The sequence below is a fragment of the Ursus americanus genome, chromosome 22, assembly GCF_024610735.1.
Source record: "Ursus americanus isolate L20-20 chromosome 22, mUrsAme1.1.p, whole genome shotgun sequence".
Taxonomy (NCBI): Eukaryota; Metazoa; Chordata; class Mammalia; order Carnivora; family Ursidae; genus Ursus; species Ursus americanus.
The window spans coordinates 46,496,461-46,510,748 of NC_142148.1; the positions used below are offsets into that span (position 1 = coordinate 46,496,461).

Consider the following 14,288-nt stretch of genomic DNA (forward strand, 5'->3'; position numbering starts at 1 on the left):
TAAATGAGAGAAATTTTATCTGTAAGACATTATTGGTTTGGGGCATGTCTCACCTGCCATAGCAGAACCTAATCTCAAGTGAGGAAAAAGATTTGCAACAGGGGCAGACAGTGAGTGTTGTAGGGGAATGGCCCTGTCACAGTGTCCTGGGGAACCAAACTAGACCCAGGTGCCCTCAGAATTCACACTGTAATCGGAAGCAAGACATTAAAATGGTAAATAAATTCAGTTTCAAAGCCACAAATGAAGAGTGGTCAAATCAATCCTACAGATACATGCCTAGCAAGCAGAGACAAGCAGTTTAGCTGAGATGCTGGTGAAATACTTGTGAGATTGGAATTGAGGTCTCAAACCACAGTGTGGAATTGTCAAGACTCCAGAGCTCTGTCCCATAGGGAGGCCAGTGGAGCGGGCTGGGAGGATTAGTGCAGAGACTAATATGGAGGGAGACGCTGGGCTTTAAATCTGAAAGCCCTCCTCCTTAAGGGGTGAGGTAGGAAGCCACCTGCCTCACCTCAGCCTTGGATAGAAGGTGCAAGTCCCATCAGGCCATCAGAGAGCTTGACGTGAAATCTCTGGAGTCTGTGAATCACATTGGCCTGAAAAGTTTCAAGACAGCACCTGTGGGTGTTCCTGTGGGACAACAGGTTTGGGAAATTAAAAGTATAGATGGCATTCTGAAGAGCACCAGAGCACCTCTGGTGGCCTCCCATTCTCCCCTCCTTCAGGAACAATGGAAAGTGGGTTTAGTTGGGAAAGCACTCAGATAAAAGACCAGCCTTCCCTAGACCACAGTTAATGTGCCCTGAGACCCAATGGGGCCAGTGCAGTGTATGAGGAAGGGCTACGAGACACTTCAGGGAAGTCTTCCTGAAAGACTGGGGCAGCCAATCTTTCTTTCCTCCCACCCAATCTTCCTCTACCCTGCCATTTGGAAAGCAGATATGAGAGTTGATGTTCTAGAAGCTCTGTTGGGCCATGAGGCTTATTTGGCCACATGCAAGGGGTGGAGGAATGGGAAGCAGGCCATGAGGTCCCTGTGAACCTCACGGAGTCCCTCACCAGCCTTGCATGACCTCCCTTGGCTCTCAGGGGAAACAAGAAATGCACTTCCATCTTGAAGCCACTGTTGTTTGGGGGCCTTTCTACACGCAGCCAAATGTACTCATCAATAACAAACTGGAGAAAAGTATGTACGACAAAGGACAGGCATAGTATTTCTTTACTATATAAAAAACCTTCAAATCAGTAAGGGAAAAAAATTAAGAGAAAAAAACAATAGCACAAGAAAAGAACAGGCAAATCACAAAAATATATATGGAAGGGTGGTGGGAGGGAGGGAGGGAGAAAGGAAGAAAGGGAGGGAGGGAGGGAGGAAGGAAGATGCATAAACTAACAATTTTCATCCCCCTCCCTATTGTACAGCAACCATCTCAGTGATGGCAGGCGGTACCATCTCCCATCCAGTCAGACTGGCAACAGCCAGGAAACCCCAGACGGTGCTTGCCAAAATGGGCCATCAGGGTGCAAGTGTTGATTTCTTCATATGATGGGTGAGAGATGGTAAAGAAAGTGGAGGGAGGGAGGTTGAGCATTTTGGGGAGAGGTTTACTGAGAGAAAGCTGTCCCCTCACCTCAGCTCCAAGCCCTCTCAACAGGGAAGTGTGGAGAGGTGCCACTTCCCTTGCCTCTAGCCCAGAGAGAAGGGGCTTCAACAAGGTCTGCCTAGCTTGACATGGACACAACCTGAAGGGGCCCAGTGGCTGGTGCTGTGGCATCCACCTGGGATGGCTGGGTTAGATAGGGCATTGCTGCCATGTTGGGAAGGGTCTTACTTCCCTCTGACATGAAGCAAAGGGTTCTGAACCCCGGGGACTGGATGGAGAGCCAGGAGGACTGAGGGGACAGGGTAGGAGGAGGGGCAGCGGCTGCCCCTGTACACAGGAGCAAGGGGTGAGCCTGTACACAGGAGCAAGCCTGGATCAGTTTTCCAGGCTGAGACATGGGCCTGAGCAGGGAGCGCAGGCTGGAGGGCATCAGGGGAAGGCAGACAAGAATGTGGAGGTGGCCCTTAGGGTTCCTCAGAGTTGCTAGGGGAGCAAGAGCCCCCAGAACAAGAGGTCTGTTCTTCAAGGCCAGAATACCTCAGAGATGTGGGGGCCTCAGAAAACCCACCCAAGTGCCCTCGGAGAGGAAAAAATCACAAGTTCAGAAAATGCAAACTCCTTACCAGAACATTCACCTCCAAAGGCTCATGCTTGAGAAACCCAGGAATGACAGAGGTGAGCGCAGGTAGCCAAAGGGGTACCCCTCCTCCTCCAAGATGGTGGCTGACCCAGCTGAGGGACGGGACAAGGCACAAAGCCTTCTACTCACGCTTGAGGCTTTGGGAAGGGAGGTGGAATTGAGGTGAATGCAAGACTGTTTCATCTACGAGTGAGCATATGGTGTCATCAGGATGATGGGAAAGTGCCGCCTCTGAAGGGACCATGCATGGCAGCGTGAGCAGCCCTCTGGCCCCATCCCACCAACAGTCCCATCAGAAAAAAACCCAGTTTTCCCAGGATGGGGTTCCTAGAGGTGGGCTTTCAGTGCTAAGATAAATAAAGTCCTGAAAAAACTAGAACTAGTTGGTCACCCTGCGCTTAGCCCAATTTATGCTGCAGACCAATAAACTCTAAACTGCACTGTGGTCTCTGGAAATAGGGAAGGAGGGGAGTGGTGGGAGCCGCGCCCAGCCGTGCTGAGAACAGGAGGTCATCAGGCTTTCCAGCAGAGTCCTCATGGACAGACATGTCCCACCAGCCACCCGGGACTCCTGAGCACTTGAAATGTGACTCATATAACTGAGGAACTGGGTTTTTGCTTTATTTTAATTAATTTAAATCTGAATAGCTACATGTGGTTGGTTCCGTCTATATTGGATGGTACAGTGGAAGCAGAATTGCTGGTCTAGAGACATTCCCAGGTAGCTGGGAAACCCAGAGATGAGGAAGGAGTGTTACCACCGGGGCCTGAGTGTCCATCAGGGACAGGGAGCTCCTTACCTGGAATATGTCTCAGAACCAGACAGGGTTCCACAGTCCTTATTGGGCACAGGACAGGAAATGCAGACCCCCCCCCCCTTGCATCTCCTAAGGAGAGAATTTCTCCTGCCCATCGAGTTCCATGGAAGCAATGGAGGAAAAACCTCGGCTCCCTGCCTGTGCTCTGCTGCCGTCCTGCTTGGGGCTTTACCGTTACTGTTCGCCTTCCAGTTGGGAGAAGGAGATGAGTCAGGCGATCAGTCGGCTTATTTTCACTGACTAGCACAAAGTATATAAGGCGATCCAATTCCAGAACATTCTTTCTCCTGATAGGGTCACGTGGGAGTGGAAAGGCTAGAGTATGTGCCCGAATCTTCTTCTCTAGCCAGAAGATGAGCTGTTTCACTCAGGAATGCCCTGCATATGTGTGAAATGCTGTGCATGTGGGGGCCAGCTGCCATAGGTGAGCCCTACTCCTAACACTCCTCCAACCCCTCCACCTCCAATTCCAGCCTCACTAACTTGGCAACATTTCCACTGCATTTTTATATTTCAGGATTTCATAACTAGGTCCTTTTATAGGGCAAGGGAAAAAATAGCTTGTTAAAAGGGAATGATAGCCAACTGTAAATTATTCAGCAGATAGGCTGCTCATATTCAAGGTGTGAACTTCAGTAGAGCACAGGGCTCCCATCCACCACAAGGAAAGTGGGGCCTCCACATTACAGACCGTGTAGAGGGCATCCCCCTGTGGAGAGCGAGCCCTTTCTCTACCCCTAGCAGCCCTGTGAAACCTATCTCTGTGTGGTGACCACGTGAGTGGTTTCAAAAACAAAGGTCTGATGGGAGTTGCATTGTGGACAGCCCATAGACCACAATGAGGACACTCATCTGGCCATCTGTTTCTTGGGGCTTCATGGGCTGTCAGTGGACTGTGCTGACATAGAATGAGCAGGAAGGGACAGAGCTGAAAAACCCACCCAGGTCTAGAGATGGGACTTCCATCCCATGTGGCATCCTCCATGTGGCATCCTCCACGTATGGCCAGCTGGTCCCTCTTTTCATCCATGTTGGTGTAGTAAACATTGACAGCTTGGTGGTAGTCAAGCACACCAGCTCATGGCATTTATTGAAATATACTGAAGAGGCCATAATCTTGGACACTGAACAAGGCAGCCTCAGAAGTGCTCACATTTCAGGACATCAGGAGCTGCAACCCTGGGAAGCAGCAGGAGTCTTCAAAGACTGATCCCTATTTCCACATGCACTCTAGAGCACTTGGAGAGAGTGATTCTCTGGACCATTAGCTGGGCCCTTGGACTGGGGCAGGAGACGCAGGCAGGGCCCAGCGATCCATGGCATGTCATTCCTGCACCCTCCCTCTGGTGCTCGGCCTTTGCACTGGCTGTTTCTCCTGCCTGGAGATCTTTTCCAGGTGTCCCCAGGTTGTACCTACACCCCCTTCAGTTTTGAGCCACAAGCATCAGACTGCCCTGCCCCCAACTCTGCAACTCGGCAGGCATCACCTTCTAGCCTTTATATATTTAATGTTCTTATTTGTCAGTTCTGTGGTTGCACAGGCCAGACTGTGACTTCGTGGACCAAGGACTTGTGGAGTGTTTTTTTCACGTGACAAGCGCGATACTTACAGTGGGAGTTGTAGGCATGGGAATCCTGCCTGACAGGATTACATTTTTCTTTTCTCTAGCTTACTTTTTTGAAAGAATATAATATATAATACATATAATATAGAAATATGTGTTAATCAACTATGTTATCAGTAAGGCTTCTGGACAACAGTAGGCTATTAGTAGTTAGGTTTTGGGGGAGTCAAAAGTTGTATGTGGATTTTTGACTACAGAGGGGTCAGTGCCCCTAACCCCCTGTTCAAGTGTCAACTGTTTGAGTATTTTGCAGATGGCCATATACACACACCACATATTCATACAAGATAATTCATCATAGCAGTCTTTGTGATAATAGTGAAAGCATCTCAAATGTCTAACGCTAAGAGATTAAGCAAATTATAATATTCCCACAGAATGGATTATTGTGCAGCCTTGAAAACAAGAGGCAGACCTGTACATGATATGAATGACATGAAATCTTAGAGATTCGTGGTAGTCAGAAAAATTTAAAATCTTTGTAGAATATTCACAATAGTTATCACAGGCAGTGCAATCAACATTCCAAGAACTATTCAAAGTGTTTTGCACTATTTCCAACCTCATTTTACAGATGAGAAAATTGATTTTCATGTTTAAAAAAATGAGATCCCATATAGGCTTGCTCTGTATGCATGGGCTTTCTGGAAGGATTGGCAAAAACTTAATGATGGCTGTCCTTAGGGGTGGATTCTAGGATTTTAATGTGGGGACAAGGCATTTGGTGGTGTATGTTCTCCCAGACCCTCCATTTTTTATAGTGTGCATGTCTTGCTTTTTCAATTAAAATCTCATTTAAGAATTAGGAGTATGTTTTCGTAGGCAGATGTAAAGGGCATTCAAGTTGCGGGCATCCACGATGAGAGGACTCACTCCTCCCCACAGAACAGCCGACCTGAGCATGACTTGGAACAATGAAGTCTCCAGGTTGATGTTTCACTGAAACACATTGGGATCTCACCAAAAAAATACACATTTAAAAAAGTTTTAAATCACGAATTAACCTTGTGAGAAATAACTTAAAGTTCTTATGATCTGTCCAATTTTCAGGCGGATGCTAAAACGCAAAACTCTTAACTGACCCCAAGCTGTGTAAAGACACTTCATTTGAGCTACTGGAATTTAACCTACTACTTTGTCTTTTGGAGCCTGGGAATCCAAACGTTAGGAAAATCACCCACTAGGCGGCGCCGTCGTTCCTCCCCCGGAACCCACACCCCTCCCGGCTCTGGGTCGCAAGGGCCTCGACCGCTGACGGGCCTACTCTCCCCTCGCTGGTACTCGGAGGCCGCCTGCAAACCGGATGCCCATGTCCCCAGCGGCCCCCTGAATCCGCACCTTAGCGGGACTTCCAGCGTCTCACGGATGGCGCCAACGTCATCACCCTGCGACCACCCAGGACGAACTGGAAGACGGCCTGACAGCAGACACCCGCGGGGGCGCGTCCCACGTGACCCAGCACCCCAGTTCCTCCTCATGTCCTCAGAAGAGCCCTGAAAAGGAGAGGTCTCGGCGAGGTGGGGCGGGACCAAGGCCCCGACAACCAATGGGCGCTGAGCCGCCCGGCCCTCACCTCCGCTATGCTCCAGGGAGTCCGTGAGGGGCGTGGCCCCGCCTGCTGGGCGGACTCGGGTGGTGCAGGGTGAGTAGCTGGGCGGTGTCGCGGCGGGCGGGGCCAGTGCTGGGTGGGCGGGGCGTGGCAGTCACGCGCGTCACCACCGGTCCCAGGGCAGTGTAGAGTTCGGTACAGTTCCTCCAGTCTAGTTTTATAGATTCGTTATTAAATCAGATCATTTTTTATAATAGTGTAATCTTCTTTACTCATTATGATATAGTGAGCATTTTCCCAAGGTTTTCCAGATTTATTGAAGTATAACTGGCAAAATTCTATTTATAGTGTACAACTTTATAAATGTATACACTGTGAAATAATTACTAGTTCCATTAAATAATTTTAAACTTTACTTCAATGCATAATAAATCAATGCATAGATATATTGTAAATTATTCACTCCTCTCCTTATGGTTGTTTCTAAATTTTTAGTAATATAAATGCACTCCAGTGAACTCCCTTACGTGAAAATTGTTCACTCCCTTTTACTTCTTCAGGATAGCTAACAGGTAAGGACAGTTCCGTGGATATACAGTTGGATAGTCAGATAATTTTTTTTTTCCTAACTGACCCTGAGATTGCATTTCCCATGTGTACTTGTGCTGCATCAAACGTTATGTTTAACTTTGAGTCAATTTATCTGGATATTGGCCTCTCATTATTTTTATACTATTCCATTTGTCAGTGAAATCTCTGCTATTTGTACTCTTAAGTGTGAATTGTCTATTTGTGTTCTTTGCTAATTCTGTATTGGGTTGTTGGTTTTTTTCTTATTGATTTCCAAAAGTTCTTTAAAGAAGCTTGACATAATTTCCACCTTTGAACCTGATTATGTGGCATTTCTAATGGGAACTGAATATAAAATTTATGATAATCACATCTGGTTTCTTCACTTGGTCAAGCACTAAAGCTAATTATGACTCCCAAATGAAGAAGTCTTTCCGGCAGTGAATGCTAACTAACTTGCGTGGAACACAGAATCCTGGCTGCTTTTGTCCACATGTTGTTTTTATGACTACTTAGACTTCTAGCACATTCTAAATCCTTCATGAGCTGTTTTAAATATTTACATAGGATCCTTGATAGTGATAAAGATTGCAGTATTGTTACAGCAAGGTTTTATTTGAAATTGTTCTATAAAAAGTGGTGCATCACCCTTTTTGACATTCCATGTTGAAGCAAACTTTATTTAAAAGCCAGATTAAATTTATCTAAATGTGAGGGCTGGATTAAATTTATCTGAATGTGATGCTCATGATGAGAAGATATATGCATTTTTAACTCTTAATGGAACCTGAACTTTTTTCAAAATAAAGTGCCATTTATAAGTATGTTTCCCATCTCCCATCGTGAATTATCAGATAGGCTTTTCTTGGAGACATTTTATTTGGGCTCAAATCCTGAACACTGAGAACTGTTTTTTTTTAAACTACTGACAGTATTGAGAGTTTTGATAAAACTATTGAGAATATCATGCTGAAAAGATTATATATGCGTAAAAATCTCTTGCTTAATTCAGTCCATTGTTGAGGATATAGAGAAATTAGAAACAGAATTACTATATGATCCAGCAATACTGGTTCTAAATATATACCTGAAAGAATTGAAAACAGGGACTCAGGTACCTGCACGCCAGTATTTATAGCAGTATATCCACAAGAGCAAAAAGATGGAAACAACCCAAATATCTATCAACAGATAAATGGATAAATAAGACCAGTATATACATAAAATCGAATATTATTCACACTTAAAAGATAATGAAATTTTAACAGATGTTATGACATGGACGAACTTGTGCTAAGTGAAATAAGCCAGACTCCAAAGGCCATAGTTTGTATACTTCCACTCAGATGAGGTCCCAAGAGTGGTCAGATTCATAGAGAAAGAAAGTAGAATGGTGGTCACCAGTGCCTGGGGGAGTTGGACTGGGGAGTTATTGTTAATGGGTACAGAGTTTCAGGTTGGAATGCTGAGAAAGGTCTGGAGATGGATGGTAGTGATGGCTGTAGAGCACTGTGAACGTACTTAATGCCCCAAAGTGCACTTAAACATGGTTCAACTGGTAAAGTTTATGTTATATATATTTCCTCACAATAAAAAAAAAAGATGTAGTCCAGAAGCACTGTAAAACGATTTACAAAGTTCTTCAAGGAGCAGTGCCTTAAAGATAAAAAGTGTTTTTAAAAGGCAAATGGCCTTTCCCCAGTTCTTCACCTTTAGTGCTTAGACAGAGCTTCTGTCACCCGTTTTTCTTAATGCTTGTAGTGAGCTGGAAGTCATGCAGCTGTTGCTGGCAAAACTGGGATTGTGCTGCCAACACCTTGCCGTTCTTGGCAAGCGCAGGAAGAATCTCATGAGCCTGTGTGAGATGAGCTTAGGCCAGCTGAAACCAACAACCTCCACAGCTCCAATTCCAGTCAAACCTTCAACTAACTACATCTTAGAGATCTTTATGGATCCTTGTGTAGAAACTGTGTCCCTCTGTGGGCTCAGCTTTGCCACCAAGTAGCATGCTCTGAGAGAATATGTCAGTGGTCCCCACCCATCACAGGTGTGACTGTCACTGGTGCAAGCCGGGAGGATGGAAGGACGTTTGGAAGTGAGCAAAGGTTAACTTTAAAGAGGAGTGAACTTTAGCCAGACATATAACGCTCTTAACATTTAAACACTTAAAAAATAACTCACAAATTAATATCTGCTGAAAGAGGAGATAGCCTGAGGCCCTGGTCCTCCTTTTCCTTTAGCAGATGGGCCTCCAGAGGCCTGTGAAGACTTTGAAACTGTGTGCAAGATTACGTATGTGTATATGGTTGCTTTTTTTCCAGAAAGAAGATCCATAACTTTCAATTCGATCCTACCAGGATTGTGCATCAATTTAGAGAAGTGCTCATGACACACACTGTGTGGCCGCCACTTAGACATTTTGCAGATATCAGCTGGTTTAGAATCCTAGAAACCGTGATCTGTGATCATAACCTGAATCCAAAGTGACAGGAGCACTACTACTGTATGGAGTACTCCTCAGTGAAGGCCAAGACAACCCCTTCTGCCACTGGGGCTCCAGAGAACCTCAACAGCCTCCCACATAGTAGTAGGTGCATTGAATGCATTTCTCTGGCATTAGGGAAATGAAATGAAGCTGTGTGATAGGTGTTTCTTCTTGCTTAGTGCATCTGAACTGAATTCAGCCAGGAGAAGCAGGAGATAGTCATCTGAAATCTTGGTAGTTGTCTCCAGTTTGGCTTCTTTAGGGCATACAACAATGCCCATATCCCACATCATCACATCCAGGACAGCACTCAGAGTCAATTCTATCAACCAGACAGACCGACCATTGGCAGAAGAATGAGGAGGCTACAGAGGATAGGAAAGGCTGGGAAGCTGCATGGCACCTGCTGTGAAGTTTCCAGGGAACCGATGACACTGGAGGCAGCTAGCAGCCTGGCAGCCTGGGGGGCGCTGTGCAAGAGACAAATGAGTGGCCATTCCTTGATTTATTCACTCACGCATTCATTCATTTAGCAAGGACTTAGGTGCCAAGATGCAGAGTTGGCTGCTAGGGATTCACCATTCTGTGCTCATAAACCCCACAGCATAGTTGGGGGAAGAAAGATTGTAATCCAACAATCGATTACTTGTCATGTGTGTGAGTACTGAGTGGTACCTGGAACTGTGAGTTTATGGAATAGGGCTCTGTCATGGTCAGGGCGCTGGGGTTGGCTTTCCTGGGAAGGAGACAACTGAATGGAGGCTGAAGGGATATGTGGGAACTATGTGGGGAAGAGGGAAGATCAGGCCAGGATGTGAAAATGGCCTGGGCTGGGAGGCTGTGCGGCCACTGCCAGACTGGACCTTGGCCTCGGTGCCCAAGAGTATAGAGGTGAGAGATGGCAGTGAGGCTGCCAGGCAAAGAAGGGCTGGATTCCTGGGCTCTTGCATGAACCACACTTGTCAGTGTTCACTTTTGGATTCATACAAACCGAAGATGTGGCACTTTTCCAAGGTTATTTAATCATACCCTCCCCAGCTCCCTTTGGATTTTTACCTGAGCTGGGAAGCCTTATGGTCTGGGCAGAGCTTGCACTCTGGAGCTTCCTGGCTCTGTGGATCAGATCCTGGCTCTGGCCCTTCAAATCCTTCTCCTCTCTGTGCCACAGTTCCTTCATTTGTAAAAAGGGGTAAAAATACTACCGCTTCATAATTTTGTGAGAAGAACTGAGTAATGCCAGCAATGTACTTGGCATGGTGGCTCACCCACTGTAAGCATGAAATGCATTTTGTTCTTCTTATTAACCTGAGAATTGGGACCAGTTTTGGGGGGAGGTTGCAGGGAAGGGACCTATGTTTGCAATGTTTGAAGGAGGAAGGGAAAGTCCGGGGTCAGGGGAGAAGCAGGAGCAGTCCTGGATTGCAGAAAGGCCAAATCCTTAGTATGCATGGCTAGGGATAAACCCCATCCTTTAGGAACTGAGATGGCATCCGGAAACCCTCTTGAGGAAGGGGAGTGACTGTGGGATCCACTTCTAGGTGAACAGCAGGGCTGCGGGTGGAGGGAGGAGGAGCCAACAGGTATGGGAGGAGGGCGAGAGCTGTTCTGGAATGATCAGAGTTCAGCCATATATATATATATATTAAGCTGGAACAAAGATAGTAGAAACCATAAGTATCAGAAGCTAGACAGTAGGGTGGGGACAGTTGGTGGAATTGCTTTGTCGCTGTTGGGTGTTCACTCCCTGAGGTCACTGACTCCTGTCCACACCCAGTGAGAGCAGGTGTGTGCAGGTAGCTTGAAGGGGGCCCAGAAGAATCTGCCCTGCGTTGAGGAGGAGCCTGTGGCCTAGGCAAGCCTAGCCATCATCACAGGCCACAAAGCTTCCAGGCTCACTGACCCCATGTGCCCTTCCACCACGGCATACTGCTTTCACAAGGCTGAGTCCTTTTCACACTGTAATTCTTCCCCTGAACAAAAAAAGCTAAATGATGGTCATTAAAATTATAGTCAGTTGCTCCAGTTCTGCTTATTTCTTTTTCCTCCCTCTCTGGCCAGACAGAGAAGCAGCAGAAGCTCATGAGTCATAAAGCTGCTGACTGGATCCGAGCGTACTGCATGCCCCTCCAGGCTGGGCCAATCATGGGACTGCGGGCTGTGATGCCACACCCTGCTCACCTGGGGACCCTGGAAGCCTTTCTGGTCCAAAAAGGATCTTAGCTGTTTCAAGCAGCTGCTTCAAGGACTGTCTCAGAAATGAGATGCCAGACGTTGAGACAGATTGTTTTAGATGGCATTTGCATCAAAGAATCTGCCTCATTTCTGGAATTTGTTTACAGTGCACAAACTGAACCAGAAAAATTGCACTGAAAGAGAGGCAGCCAAGAGACCTGAGTGCCAGGGTGTACTGGATATTTGTGAAGAAATGAGAGCAAATGGAAGGCTTGGAGGAACATCGCAGAGCACCGGCTGTGTGAGTGGTGGGGCCTCAAAGTCTGGGGGCCAGGGATAGGAAAAGTAGATGTTTCCCGCCAAGAGAAAACTGTGGCACATGTGTGCACAAGCCTCGTCAGCAGATGGGCAACTAGTATGGTGGGAAGAGCCTGGAAACTAGATATGCCCTGTGGGCAGATGGGAGCGCAGCAGGCAGGGGCTGCTACAGAGATAGCCAGGGAGCGGCCAGGCCTTGCTGGGGAGGCCCATGCAGTCATGGCTGCATTCCCTTCAGACCCCAGGGCCTCGAGAACTGTGGGCAGTCCCGAACGACTCAGTGACTGCAGGTGGGATCAATATTCTCCAGCTGCCAGGAGAGCAGCACTCCTCGAAGTGCCCTCTGACAAAGTGTCAGGAGACTGTCTTGTTCTCTAGGGGCACAGAAAGAGGAAATCCTCCAGGCCTGTCACTTCCTTCACAAAGTGCAGTGTGCCAGGCACGCTGGAACCCACACTAGGAAAAGCCCCGTGAATGTGGATGCTGCAGAGCTGTGCGGGTTCTGTAACGAGCTGCCTGCAACACTCATGTTAGGGACGTACGTGTGTGTGTGAGGGTGTGTGTGTGTGAGAGAGAGAGAGAGAGAGAGAGGAGATAGAGTCTGTGTTCAAAATAAGTTATGGCAAGTTTTGTCAGGGTTTAAACTAATCACTTTGACTTTCTATTGGAATTGCTTAATGAAGAACCAGCAAAAGAGAAAAGACATTTAAATGGCAGATAGAAACATCTGGTTTATCACCAGAGAGCTAAGACTTAAAATTTGATTTTAGAACCTGTGGGCTGGACTCTTGTTTTGAACGTTACAATAGGCAAGTGAATGAATTATCATCTAATGTTGTATTTCTTTATAAGAACTTGTACCAGATATTCATTTGAGGATAATCAAAAATATAAAATACATAAAAATATAAAATCCAATTTTAATAAAAACTATCAGAATTTTTACATTATAACATAGATTCGTTAAAAAGGAAACCTCTTTCAAGTATAAATTTGAATGCAGTGTAATGGACTCATATGAGAAAATGTGACACATATTTCAAGTAGTCGTTTGAGAACTTTGGAGAATTAATTGAGGCCATGATTTAATAAGTTTTCTATCCTGAGAGTATATCTTAGTACCAAGAATTTTCAGAAAGGATCAGAAAGTGACAGAGTTGAGGGGAGGGGCAAGGGGAACCGCTTAAGGTCAAGGTGCTTAGAGGATATGGAATGGTGGACTTGCTCTAGTGTTAGTCCAGGCTCTCCAGAGAAACAGTAGCTGGATATATTGATAAATAAGAGACTCATGACAGGAATTGGGTCATGAGGCTCTGAAGGCCAAGAAGCCCCATAGTCTGCTGGCTGCAAGGTGGGAAACAGGAAGGCCAGGGAATCATTAAGTCTGAGGTCAAAGGCCACTGGTGTACATACTGGAGTCCGAAGGCCCAAGAACTAGGAGCTTCAAGCTCCAAGGGTAGGAGAAGATAGACGTCTTGGCTCAAGAAGAGAGAGAATTGGCCCTTACTTTGCCTTTTTGTTCCATTTGGGCCCCCAATGGATTGGATGATGCTGCCTGCCCACATTGGTGAAGGTGGATCTTCTTTATCAGTCTACTGAGCCAAATGTTAATTTCTCCTACCCCTGCAGACACACACAGAAATACTGTTTTACCAGCTCTCAGGGCCTCCCTTAGGCCAGTGAAGTTGGAACAAAATTAACTGTCACACCTGGGATAAGACCAGAGACTAGAAAAATTGAGGGGAAGGAAAATCTCAATTCTTGAACAAGGAATTTGTGTGTGTGTGTGTGTGTGTGTGTGTGTGTGTGTGTGTGTAATTCATCCTTTATGATTTCCATAAAGAAGGCTGCTACTTGCTCTTCAGCATTTCTGCTGCTGAATTTATGGGTACCTGTCTCCTTGCCTTGGTCTGGAGGCCTCCGCGTGAATCTTGTGCACAGATCACGTGCTTCTTTTATGCTCTTAGAGAATTTTACTCAGTTCTCTCTGGTCTGTCTCTGGTTAATTCTAAGATCTCTTTGGTTCTGTCGTTCTGCAGTTTCATTATCTTGTGAATGTAGACATCTGTCTACATGTGAATTTATTTTTATCTGTCCTTCCCAAACCTGAGAATTTCTTTATTTAGTTCTGGAAAATTATCAGCCAATCTCTTTGAATCTTGCCTCTCAGTCTTTTTTTTCCTTCTTCAAGTCCTATTGGGAGTATATTAGACTTTATTATTCTTTCCTTCATCCTTCTTAACCTCTCTTTCATATGCCCCATCCTACGTCTCCACTACATTCTTGGTCATATCCTCAGGTCTGTTTCTAGCCCAGTAATTCTTCAGTCATGCCGAAGCTACTGCTTACCTCAACATGGCTTTCGATTTTAGTGAGTATATTTTGACTTTCAGAAGTTTTACTTAGTCCTTTTTCATATCTGCTTGCCCTGTATCTTATTCTAACATATTTAAGTCCTCCTTTTGATTTAAACAATGTGAACGTATTTATGGTAGAATCTGAGA

General features: G+C 46.0%; 1 long non-coding RNA gene across 1 annotated transcript; it reads left to right on the top strand.

The window, feature by feature from the left end:
* Positions 1 to 5,581: 5,581 nt before the first annotated feature.
* Positions 5,582 to 11,767, top strand: LOC148108075 (uncharacterized). The gene is made up of 2 exons (XR_015720974.1): positions 5,582 to 6,332; positions 11,353 to 11,767. It is a non-coding gene; the product is annotated as an uncharacterized LOC148108075 (long non-coding RNA).
* Positions 11,768 to 14,288: the final 2,521 nt, after the last annotated feature.